The sequence below is a fragment of the Falco cherrug genome, chromosome 9 (assembly GCF_023634085.1).
Source record: "Falco cherrug isolate bFalChe1 chromosome 9, bFalChe1.pri, whole genome shotgun sequence".
Lineage (NCBI taxonomy): Eukaryota > Metazoa > Chordata > Aves > Falconiformes > Falconidae > Falco > Falco cherrug.
Window position 1 is genome coordinate 8,312,480 of NC_073705.1, and position 12,530 is coordinate 8,325,009.

The 12,530-nt window shown below is 38.5% G+C and overlaps 1 protein-coding gene across 1 annotated transcript in view; it reads right to left on the reverse strand.

Annotated features, from left to right (window-relative positions):
- Positions 1-12,530, reverse strand: part of AK8 (adenylate kinase 8) — a 72,748-nt gene that overhangs the window by 16,353 nt on the left and 43,865 nt on the right. The gene's annotated exons all lie outside the window — the stretch shown is intronic.

Here is a 12,530-nt window from a genome sequence, read left to right on the forward strand (position 1 = left end):
TCATCAGGCCACTCGAATGGACGAAAAGTTAAAGGTTAAAATTTGTAGTATTCTTTTTTTTCCTGGGACAAGTCTGGTCAAAGGTTGTTCCAGGATGAACTGGGGATCTTAGTCACTAGGTATAGTCCAGCGTTCACATGATTTAATAATAGGCTCTTCGATGTAGCTGAAAAAAATCTAAAAGGATCTGCTGATTGGAAGCTATATTTGACACTCAGAACCTGAGGTGTGGGCTTCTAATGATGAGTAATTGCATAGCAAGTTATTCAGTCTTGGATTGATTTCACAGGCAACTTTTAAACAGAGTGATTTTTTTTCATCTAAAAGATACTACAGTTCAAACAAGACTCTGTCTGAATCTGTGGTGAATTACAATGTGTTTGGAATTAACCAGACAGAACCTGACATCTAATGAAAATGAAAAAGATGGATTTTTGTTCTTAGAACTGTTGTAAATAAAAAAGATTCCTGTTCCTTAAAAGGCCTATCAACTTTGCATAACTGTTTGTACCTAGAAATAAATTGAAGGTAAGGGCACTCACCTTCACTTGCAGTTTGTACATACCAGGAAAATGTAAAAGGCTGAATGTTTATAGTTATTTTCTCCCTAATACGACATAGAATCCTGCCTAACACCATAATGAAAAAATCCTTTTACAAAATCCAGTCCTCTGGTTTTTCCAAGGGCAAAGCTTCCAGGTTATGCAACAATTAAGGATTTTCAAAATATACTGTTCATACAACCACACAAATCCACTGGCACAGACCCACTTCATGCACCATGTTAAGACTTTGGCATTTTCAGAAATATCAGACCTTCACAGCACATTTTTGCAAGGGCAGGGAGGAACTCCGAACAGGTTTTTGTGTAGGCTTCCAGTAAACGGAAGCTTACACTGCCATTACCATCAATCACCCCAGAATATCAGCAGCGATATAGCGTCTTTCATTAAAAAAATACCGCAGCTTCTTTCAGAAGGACTGCCACTTGCCATTTCTTTTAGGTAATCAGATAGCCGTTAATTAATAAACCTGTCAGGTGAATTGTCCTGCTCTGGTCATCATTATCCATTCTGTAACAGAATCCTGCTATCATCACTGCTATCCACCCCATAGCTTCCAGCTCAATTAACTTAATGCTATGCAAATGAGAGGCTCTCCTCATCATTAGCTTATAGCCCACAAATGTTAATAACATAATTGGGCCTTCAACAGGGTAATTAGACACGATTTCTTCCATTAGTCTTACAAGGCTAATTATTGTTGATAGGAGAGAGGGGATGAGTCCCAGTGCTGCATGCAAAGAGGGGCATCTGGTTAAAGCAAATATAGACAAAACATCAACAAGGTAAAACAACAGTTGAGATCTATAGCAGGGTCAGGTAGGGGTGGGAGGAAGGAAAACCACATGATGGGAAGCTTAGGAACCACTGGGGAAATTCTGTACAAGGCAGGAACTAAAACCAAATATCCAGCCTGAATATGGAGCTCTCCTACACTTATCAGTATAACAACATGACGCTTGATAAATCAGAGGAAGCTACTCTCAAGTTTTTGCAGACAGGACAATTTGGAAGCTGTCCTGATCAAAATCCCTAGGTTTGAAATGCAAACATACAGCCATAGAAGAGACCTTAATAACTGAATCTGGTCCTAGATCTCCCTTGTCATTATGCCCAAGCTTCTCTCCTGCCATCATCGGGGTTTGCTGTGTTTTATTGGATGATTTTTCTGAGTAACAGCTACTTGCTGTGAGTAAGAATTACAGAACTGGAATACAAGGAATTCTTTAATAATCACAAAGCAAAATGAATTTCAGCAATCTATTCACGGAAACTTAATAAAACCCTGGATTCAGTATTATGGACTGGCAGTAACATTAAAAAAAAAGAAAAGGTATCAAGTTTTCAGGCTGAGATTATATTTTGGTGGAAATAAAGCTAAGGGCTTGCTCCTATACCAGTTAACTCTATGCAGTCTCATCCACGGAGGTTAGAAATGTACAGCTGGAGACAGAATTCTGTGAGAAAACCATACTTTTAAAAGGAGAAAGTAAACTTTCCAAAAATATGGCAAGTTCACCATACACACCTCTTGGCTCTGACTGTTCAGTGTTTTACTTCAAAAACCGCTTAGAAAAACATACGTCAATCTGAAGAGCCCGCAGGACTCAAGAGGTTGAGAAACCATGTGATTGCTTTATTTTGTTTCTGTTTTCTTTAACTTTGGGGCACAATCATGGCCAATACCAATCCTTTGATTTCACTGCAAGTATGTGAGGAGGAACTCCTCCTATACACTTGGCCTGCTAATCAGCTTAGTTTACGTTCATAAAAGTAGTGAAAGGGTTAAGGAAGGTGTTATAAATACCTTAGATACTTGGTTGAACAAAAGAGGCTCTGATAGTTGTAAGGTAAGTAGTGGGAGTGAGATAAGGGGACACCTGGATAATCTCAAGGTAGACAGCTCAGTCCTGAGAAGGGATACACAGGACCACAGAGATAAGGAAGTTACACGAGAAGAGAACGGCCTTGCAGGATATGGTCTACTGGTCCCAGAAATGAGTTTGCACAGAAGTGAAGTTCCATCAGCAGGCACAGCGAAGAAGACTACAAGCTGTCATCTGAAGACCTCTACGGCTACCCGAAGACCACCAGGGAAGATGACTGTGCATTTGGACCAGCGATTTGCATATGTTCATGAGTTCCGGGAAATCTCATGTATATGTGAATAAGTTCTTGGAAACCTTATGAATATGTATAACTTCATGATATATAATCTCTAAAAATTTGCCAGATTGGGGGAAGCACTTACAGTGGAGCTATCCCCAGTGCTACCCCAGTGCTGCAATAAAGAATGCCTTACTTAGTAACAGTGCTGTTATTGAGTTTTATTGTACTGGACTCCTTACCCAGCTGCACCTAGCCTCCCATTTTGGCGAGGTTAGAAAGCAAGGGGGTTTGGATGCTGCTGATCTTTGTATCAGTAGCAGCATTTACTAGAAGGTAAAATTAAACAATTCTTTTTTAACCTGCTGCACCTTGATCTTTGGTCCATTACATCAAAAAAACAGACTGTCCTCTGGATCGTTCTCTCAGTGCATATCAGTGGGATATTAACCAGCATTCATATCAGAATAATATTAGACTACAATTTTTTAAAAAATAATTTTTATCATGCGCAAAGCATGAAAGTGGTCTTATTGAGCTCAGAAATACAGCACATGTTAGAAAAGGATAACGTTTAAAAGCCTCTGTGGGACGGATGAAAGCCTTACTCAAAATGTATTTCAAGCCTTACAGAGTTCTGCAATACAGAATTTTGTAAACATAATGTATTTAAGGACAGAAAATATGAACCTTATACAGCACAAAAGCACTGAGTCACCACTTACACCTGAGCCAAAGGAAGACAATTTAAGTGATGGTGATTAATACATTCATGTGACTGCAGGTGATCCAGGCCAACAGAATTATATCCAGTGCATTTGTCAGACATAAGGGACCATTCCTACATCCTTTCTGCAGAATAAGCTATGACAGTATTCAGATTCACTCTCTTAAATTGCCCTGCACTTGTTAAATTTACTTACTAGAAAATTCTGAGCAAATATCTTGTTCCAAGACAAACAGCAGTAAATCCACTGATGTTTTAATGAAGATTACACTTTCTAATCCTCATGGTAATGACAAACTAGTCTCCATTCAATATGCAATATTACTTGACAGTTTTAATCACCCAAGCCGTATTATATTTGCTACAGACTGATGCACTTGTCTTCCCAGATCTTCAGCTTGGAGAATCTAAGCAAAAGAAGCATCATGCCTGTTCTGACTCTGGTTTTCAGTGTGGGCCAATTTTGCTAGCCACACTAGCTCTGAGTAATGGTTTACTCGGGGATTAGTCTCTGATCCAAGGAGACTACTAAATCGGAGCATAGCTGGCACAATCTTCCCTAAGTTTTTACTCCAGAATTCCTGAATTCTGTAATCATGGATTTAAAGGTAATGTCCATTTGTAATGTGGTTCCTCTAAAAGTACTGCCCCTGCGCTCTCAGTATCAGACAGCAAATGCAGTAACAGGCTTTCATAAACTTGGTTTTAACCTGCACAGATGTAAGGGTGACCTTTCTACATTTACTCAGAACAATATTCAGCCAACTTTTGCTACCACGTTGCTGAAGTAAATTGTAGGGGATCAACACAATGTGAGATGCTTGACAACACCCGACAGCCCTCCCTTTCTAATTGTGCTGTCTCAGACACTAAATGTCTTCATCTATACTTGTCACACATGTAAAACTCTCATTAGTTTTATCTATATATGTTCTCTTATCCAATACAAATTAAAACACTGCTACACCATTATATTTAAAGTTTTCCTTCCTTGTTTGTTTTTCAAAAGTTTTTCTGGTTCTAGTCAGATCTTGAAACCAGTATCTTCCTTACAAAAGCTCCTAAATCCTACAAAATCAGACTTGCATGTACATGGTTCTTATTTGTATGTGAACTACTGAGGAAATTAAGGAAAAATCTTGAAAATGACTGCTTTAGTCCATGCATAAATATTCAGAATTGACAAAGCACATCATATTTTACCCTGCTGAGATCAATCAGTGTTAGATGCCTCGAAGCGCACTAATGGTGCATGACTGCAGCTACACCTTTCCTACATACCTGTCTTAGCAAAACTGTTAGTTAAACATGACTCTGTACCAAGCAGCCTCACAGAAGGAGCTACAGCACTCAACATCTTGAATCCAGCTGGATCCAACCCAGAGTCAGTCACAGAGAGCAAGATGAACAGAGAGCAAACTGGGAGGCCCGAGGGAACCCAGGTCTGTGAGCTCTCAGGTATATTCTTTGGCGACAAAAATGCCTGAATAAAAACCTGAGCAAAGAGAGTGCAGAGGGGAAAAAGCACAGGTTAGACTACTTGACTACTATTTAAATGATAAAGCTTTGATTTCCATGACTGTTTCGTTTCATTCCTTAAACAAAAGTTGTGTCTTAGGTAAATGCCCTGAACAACCTTTGTTGATTTGAAGCGATTAGTACCATGAAGTTATCATTGTGAACTAGGATTTTAAAAGCTCGGTTCTTCTTTCAGGGCCTCTCAGTTCTCCTCTCAAAACAACTTTTTTTCCCCTGACAGGATAGAAATGTGCAAGTTGCCAATGCTGACAACAGGACACCCCTCATCTCAGCTTCCTGAGTAATATGGGAAAGGTTTAAATACAAACATGTGAGAACTTGGCTACTAGGTTCAGTAAAAATCTTCAGTTTTTTCTAGGAACTAAAGACAATACCCTATAATAAATAGGTTTTATCTGTAGGGAGGAAAGCCAGTCCTTTGTCCTGAAGTGACTGAGAGCATGTAAGGGCACAGGACTCTTGAGTAGCTGACCAAATCAGGCCTTCTTGGATCTTGACTCTTCCTGAAATGTTGTGTGATTTACCTAGCTCCTTCCAAACTGCAGAGTCGAGTACTCAAACAGAAAGCTTCCTGTAAGGTTGAATTTGACATTATTCAAAGTTCTTTGACTCTTCAAGATTCAAATACAACCCAATGTCACCTCATCAAAGTCACCTTGTTCAAATTGCTGCTGCTACACAGGCATCTCATTTTGGCAGCCAAAGGAGGAGCTAGGAGCTCTGCCTTGAAAGCATGGATACTTCACAGCACTGAAAGCATTAACGTTAAGCCCAGCGCTTTCACAGTTTGACTGTATCTGTTCCCATGCAGAGAAAGCAGGGACACTGCTGGTTTGGTTTGCCTTTTCTAAAACTTGCTGCCATTGCCAGAGACATGAAAAGTAGCTTGGGCTCTACTGCTTTACAGAATTTTCTCTCTCCAGTTAGGTATTGAGTTCAGAAAGGCAGCCTTGATTCGAGTGGGATTTTCTGAGAAAAATGGTTTCAGCATAAGGCAATGAGGTCTTCATTTCAAACCTGAAAGTCTTCAGGTTTCCTAATGTCTCCTCATTTGTGAGACAGTTACTGCAGAAAAATATCCCACCTTTCAGCAGCAAAAAGAATGAAAGGACTGTGCATGTGGGTTTGGGTCCTTGAAAAAAAAAAAAACCAAAACACCTGACTTAGAAGTAGAAACTTTTCTTCCTTCTCTTCCTGGAGACTTAGGAAGCTTGCTGAGATCAGAGATCTCCTTAATTGCCATACCCAGGATTTCACCAAACAATCTCCAGCCATCAAAAGGAGCTTATATGAGGTAACTTCTAAAAATAATACCCGCCTCCCACAACTGAAGCCAAATATACCTGCTATTCTTGCTGGAGCAGAATAAGCTTGTGAGAGCAAATGCAGCATCCTACAAAAAGCCCATAGAAGGGTTTGAAAACTGCACTTGCTGTCGTTGGCTGAAGATGCGTATTAGCACCTTTCCCCAGGATAGGAAGGCTCTTATGGTACCACTATAGGTCTGGCAGAATGGGCAGCAGAAGTGCATATTCTTTTTATTGTAATCATCTGACTTTCTGTCTATTGGATTATTTAACAGCAGTAGCTTCTATTCAGATTAGTGTTATGTCATTAGGGAAGACAGAGCACAGTCTACAAAGGAAGAGATGGAGAATAGAGTATAAGGATCCCTCACCAAAGGCCAAACCTCAGAAATCTGCGTAAGGAGCTGCTTCCATCAGTTTTGTGTAGGGTAAAAGACTGTGTGTGTACAGCTTTTTGCACTACACGTGGAGAATTAGTTGTCACTATTAAGTAGCCCATGGACGTGACTGCTTAACAGAGCCTTCATGCCAGAGCAATGTATACCTTTTCATGCACAGCTGTTACACATAAAGTAATAGGAGCTTCCCTGATGTATTTTTCCCATTACGGAGTGCTCAGCAATGTCTCTTGCAATAGAGGCAGATCAGGAAACAAAGGTAAAAGACTTAATTAAAATCTTGTCAATGAGCAGGGTAAGTCTCAAAACACTTGAATCAAGAGGTAAGACAGTGACTGAATTATTGTAGCTTGGAAAAGGCTACGGGGTAGCAACCATGCATTAAACTGATCCCACTCACTGAGGGAAGCAGATGAGTCATTCACTAGTCCAAGTGAGAGGAAGTTTGTTAATTTTGCCCAGTAAGCACAATCTGTATTGGATTTTGGTTGGGAAAAAAACTTGTAATTTTTACCACTTGGCCAGGGTGTTCTGCTCCCTCAGAGCATGGCTATATGTGTACTTGATGTATAGCCAGCATAGCTAAGCGGATGAGTACTTCCACTGGAGTGGGGAAGGCAAATAAGAATTCATAACCTAAACCAAACTTTCTAAATTATGTTTCTATTTCATAAGCATACCATTGACCTCAAGAAGATCCTGCCCTTTAGTTCCTGCTGTCTTGCCCCTTAGTTTTTACCAGACCAGTCAGTCTCTTTTACGTTGAACATGTGATGGAGCAGGAAGAGCCTAGCTGAGGTGGGAGCAATGATAGGCAAAGGGATAATAAAAAGGAAACCAATTAGTATTAGTGAAGACAAGAAGTCAGTAAACCAGCAATATAATGGCTCTGGTAAGAGCCAGCTGCTTTCTAATCAGAAGAGACAAAAAATGAGAATGACTGAAACAGAAAATTGGTCTGCCTATTATTTTTACTACTTTCTTTATAAACTAACCCAAATCCTGCCTAGGTCACTTGGACTTTTCCTATTCTTTCTCTCTCCCTGGTGCTGGCAGATTTTACTGTACTGATTTAGTACTTTGATTACCACATCATTTTTCTGATTTTTGTTTTCTTTTTTCCCCCTGAAAATTAGAAGAAAATAAGGAGATATCATTATAACATTTCTTCTTTGTTTCTCATCATATTTTTGTATGCCATCAATTAAAAACACATCTATTATAAATACACAATATCCATCAGTTAAATTAGGCCAAAGTTTTAAAAATGCCCTGTAAGATTTTTCCATGTCGGAATAATTCAATCACTATTATGTTTCCTTGATGCAACTATTTTGGGACTTAGCTTGTTCCTTGATAGGATTTTAATTAAGTCATTTACATTTAATTTCCAAAAATGTAGCTGTTACAGAAAGCAGCAAGGAAACGAAAAGACAAAAAGAAACCTGAAGACAGCCAATCTTTAAGAAAAATATTTCTGATATAAAAATGAATCTGAGGAATACATATTCAGTGATAAGTATTCCAGTCCATGTCTGGTAAACTCTCAGATAATGGCAGCATGGTAGGGTCACTGGGGTTCTATTAGCTCAATTAATGAGGAGTAAGATAAGGCTAACACCTAGCTCTTCAAACGGCTAAAAAATAGAGCTGATAGTAATGGAGTTATTAACCTTCACCAGCCATTGAATTTTGCTGCTGATTCAAACTCCATTTCCTAGTTCAGACCTCCATTAATAGGCTGTTTATTATCCCTAATCCACATTGGGATCAGCTGCAGAAATATGAAAGCCCCATGTAAAGACCAAATAGTTAAAAAAAAATATCTTTTTTTTCCATTCTGATTTTTCCCTTTTCAACATATTCACAGATGCTGCCTTAGAAATTAGGAACTTCATTATCCTAAATTGTTTGAATATGGGTTCTTAGTAGAGTGATGAAAAAGAAGCTTTAAACATATTATGTAAAAAGATGACATAATTGGGGATACAGTCACATCATTTTGAAGACCAAATAGAACATTGCTGGAAAACTTGCACTGCAGAAGCTATTGCTTTTTATTTTCTCTAGTGGGAAAGAAAAAAACTTTACTATTTGAAAAATGGGTATTTGAAATATATTACGTATATATTATTAAGTCAATCCTCAAGTTCATCCTTCCCCTGTCCAGATTTGTCTGTCCACTTGTATTGTTTGTCAATACTACTGTAATATAACTAATCAATACTGAAATGTAAAACAATCGACCCTGGATTCAGATCAGATGGAAAAAAACAAAGGAATTGATGGAACAGAGGAATGAGGAATCCCAGGACACACTTAGCAGCAGAGCCCCTTGGCATGGATGGAAGGGCTCATTTTATCAGCTTGAGAACTCTAACACCAACCTGGCTACAATTTTAACTACAGAGATCTTGAGTTAAAGGGTCTTTAGGCTTCCTGCTGAGTTTGCATACACTCAATTGAGATTTGTGACACACTGTGATTTTTCAGTATTTTTTCAGAGAAAAAGACACTATATAGTTACTTATAGTCTACACACACAAGACATTCTTCCAAAACCTATCACAATAACACCTAACAGAGTATCAGCAATCATGAATAATGGAGTTAGGATCAAAGTAAAAAATGTTTATGCCAATATATATACATCCAGTACACAGTGCTACTCTCAAAACTGAATGCAGTTCTGGTTGTCCCATCTCAGCACAGAAACAGCTAGAATAACTACAGAAGTTAGAGAAGAGGGAGACAGGCTGGTCAGAGTAGTGAAACGACTTCTAGGAAAGGAAAAAGGATAGACAGACCAAGGTTCTTTGCCTGGGAAAGAGGTGACTGAACAGGCATATACAAAAGGCTTATAAAATCAGGATTGTTAGGACACACGAACAGGGAACGCTTACAACTGTTTCTCAGTAGAGGAAAGGAACTTGGAAAAAACACTGTGAATTATTTTCATGTGACACCCAGTGAAAAAGAGAAACTCCCTTCCATGTGATTTGGTGGAGGCCAAAAGTACAGTTTTGAAAAAGAGACTATAAAGTCAAGGAAAATGGGCTATTAGACAGTTGTCCAGATGACCCTCTGGCTCAGGGAATCTTTAAACTGCTGATTGCCTTAAGCTGGCCTGGAACCAGCAGACAGCTGGTCATGAACCAGCTGAAGCTAATGACAAGAGATATATAACAGATGACACTGTTGCTGCTGAACCTTATTTTAATTGTAAGTTTGGGAGAGAACAGAAGGGGTAAGAAATATTTTGGTAGATATTAAATAGTGTTTTCCATATATTAGAATTTTCCTTGGCTATACTATGTATTTCTTACTGTTGCTCAAGCATTAACAATAAAAAAAGCTAAAATAACTATTTACAGTCATTTGGACAAAGAACTGAATTCAGTTCTTTGCGTTAGTAGTTGTGATGCCAACCTGTAACTGTATTTGGATTCCCACTTACCATAGGCATTAAGTGGTTAATGGTGTTCTTTTACTAGATAGCTGAGAGGCCACTAATAGATTCAGCTTCTTATTTGCCCTAAAGGCTGCCACAGTTCAATACGATTAGGATCCTGTCCACTTAAGCAGTAACTGCTTCACAGGGAGGAACATAGAAAGCAATACATGTCTTCTTCCAGTACAGAAAGAGCAGTTCTTTAGTAGACAGGTTTTGTCTGATACAGGCAGGTTTTCCTGTACCACTCTTGTAAGCAAGCCTTCGTCCTACTGCAAATTCTAATTTAAAGAAAACCCTGCACCTCACTTTTTCAGCGGAAAATGAATTATTTTCCTTTTTGTTCCAGGGCAGTTCTTCGGATGCAGTGGCTGATGCTGTATGAGTTTTTTTTATTATTACATTTTAACAAACTTTATAGCCCATTTTGTTTGTTTTCAAATAACTTTATTTTCCTTCTTTTCTACCATCAATTACTAGGTTTGTTTTTCTTTCCATAAGATGGAGGAGTCAGGAGACTGATCCTGCTCAATGCTGTATAATTTAGTATTATGTGTACTAGCTTTATGAGGTGGGAGTCAGATAAAACATAGTATTTGAACACTAACCATTTATTAGCTCTAAGGAATAGATTTGTGACTTGACAAGCAGACAATAACTCTGTGTTCTGATCAGCCAAAGAGGTCTACTTTGAGTTCAAAACACAGAGTAACATACCCTTTCACAAATAATTTTGTTTACTGATGTGACTAGATTTTAATAATAAACTTGATATATATGTAAATTTATTTTAATCTAATTTCATCAACAGAGCCCTCCTAAAAATGAGACTTTGTAGATTATTCTGTGTCTGATTTATAGATTTCCGCATCCTATTCCCAGATTGATTTCAAGGCTATAATTCTATCAGGTTTTTCTCCTGATGTCAGAAACACCACCTCTGCAGATAGTGTTTTATAACTAGCATCACAACTGAAACTGAATTACTGCCCTGCTATCCTATGCTGCAATATGTCCTTTTGTTTATAATCACCCTCTCTCCCTTATATACCTACTGCTTCAGTTTCATGGAAAATATCAGCTCCGAAATCAATCAGGTAGCAAGATGTCTATTTTTGTCCCTTACTTCAACCCCTGTATGAAATAGTAGGGGCCAAATTCTTAATTCAGATATGAATGTGCAGAGCTCTTTAAAGAAAATGGAAGCTAAGCAAATGGATCAGTGCCAAATTTCTACACAGACAATTTTATAATGAGTTGTTCTTCCTCACTTGATGAGGTCTCAATCCTGTAAAGGAGCACAGGGCACACGCTTGAGTATTCACACTGATCTCAGGTACTCAGGTACATGTTGAGGGACTCAGGATCTACTTTCTAAACGCACATGACTAATAATCCATGGGAAATGTTATTTAACTGAATCTAGCATAAGTTTCAAGATTCTTTCTCTCTTTTCTCACGAAATGGATTCCTGTTTAAGATGTATATTATCTTACTTTTAATAAAGAAAGCTACTGCTGTTTTCACATACTTTAATTTTTAAACCTTGATGGCATGACAGCTAGATGCCTCCCTTCTCTCACTCCAACTCAATCTTACCCTTTTACATTTTTCCACTATACCCTGTACGGGGAGTGGGGAGGGGACTGAGGGCAGCCACACGGAAGACACAGGAAGAGTGACTTTGCCAACTTAAACACTTACTGGGTAATGTACCTTTTCCACTACTAGTTTTTAAATAAGAATAAGCTTCCTGGAAGCACAAAGACTACAGATTTCCAATGTATGCCTTCGGAACATCCACTGTGTCAGCCAGTGGTATGGACAGAGCCAGGAACCCCTAGGAGAGGAATGGAAAAGCCTCTTGGCTTTGATCAGTACACCAGTATTTCAAATCCTCACCACCTTTGGACGAACTGTAAAGAGTAACCCTATTTTATTTGCCTGGCAGTCATAACAGTTCTCTTTTGATGCTCATTTCTCTTATATTACATTTCTGAACACTTCATTATCGCTCAAATAAAATATAATTCTCATGTTGTTTTTAATTATTTCACAAAACCCACAAGTCTCATAATGAGCTCCTCACAATACTAATATATTTCCATGATATTATGCCAATGCTAAAGAAAGATGATGTAGATCCCCCTCCTGCTGCAAATAAAATGCACCTTCTGATATAATCCAAACTTTAATCCATTTCTTATGGTTTGCCTTTAGAGGCAACTCAAACAAATAACCAGAAAAACAAACCTCTCTCCCACAGTTTGGCCATCTGGAGGATTTGTAAGGCCAGTGCTCTATTTCCCACTCTCCAGGAGCAAGACCCCTTTTCTAGCTAAGGAAGCAATAAATAAGTAAGATGCAAGAGCCTATGCAATGTCAATAAAGATCTGTATCGTTCCATAAACAAATTTTTCATATATGTAACGTCATGAT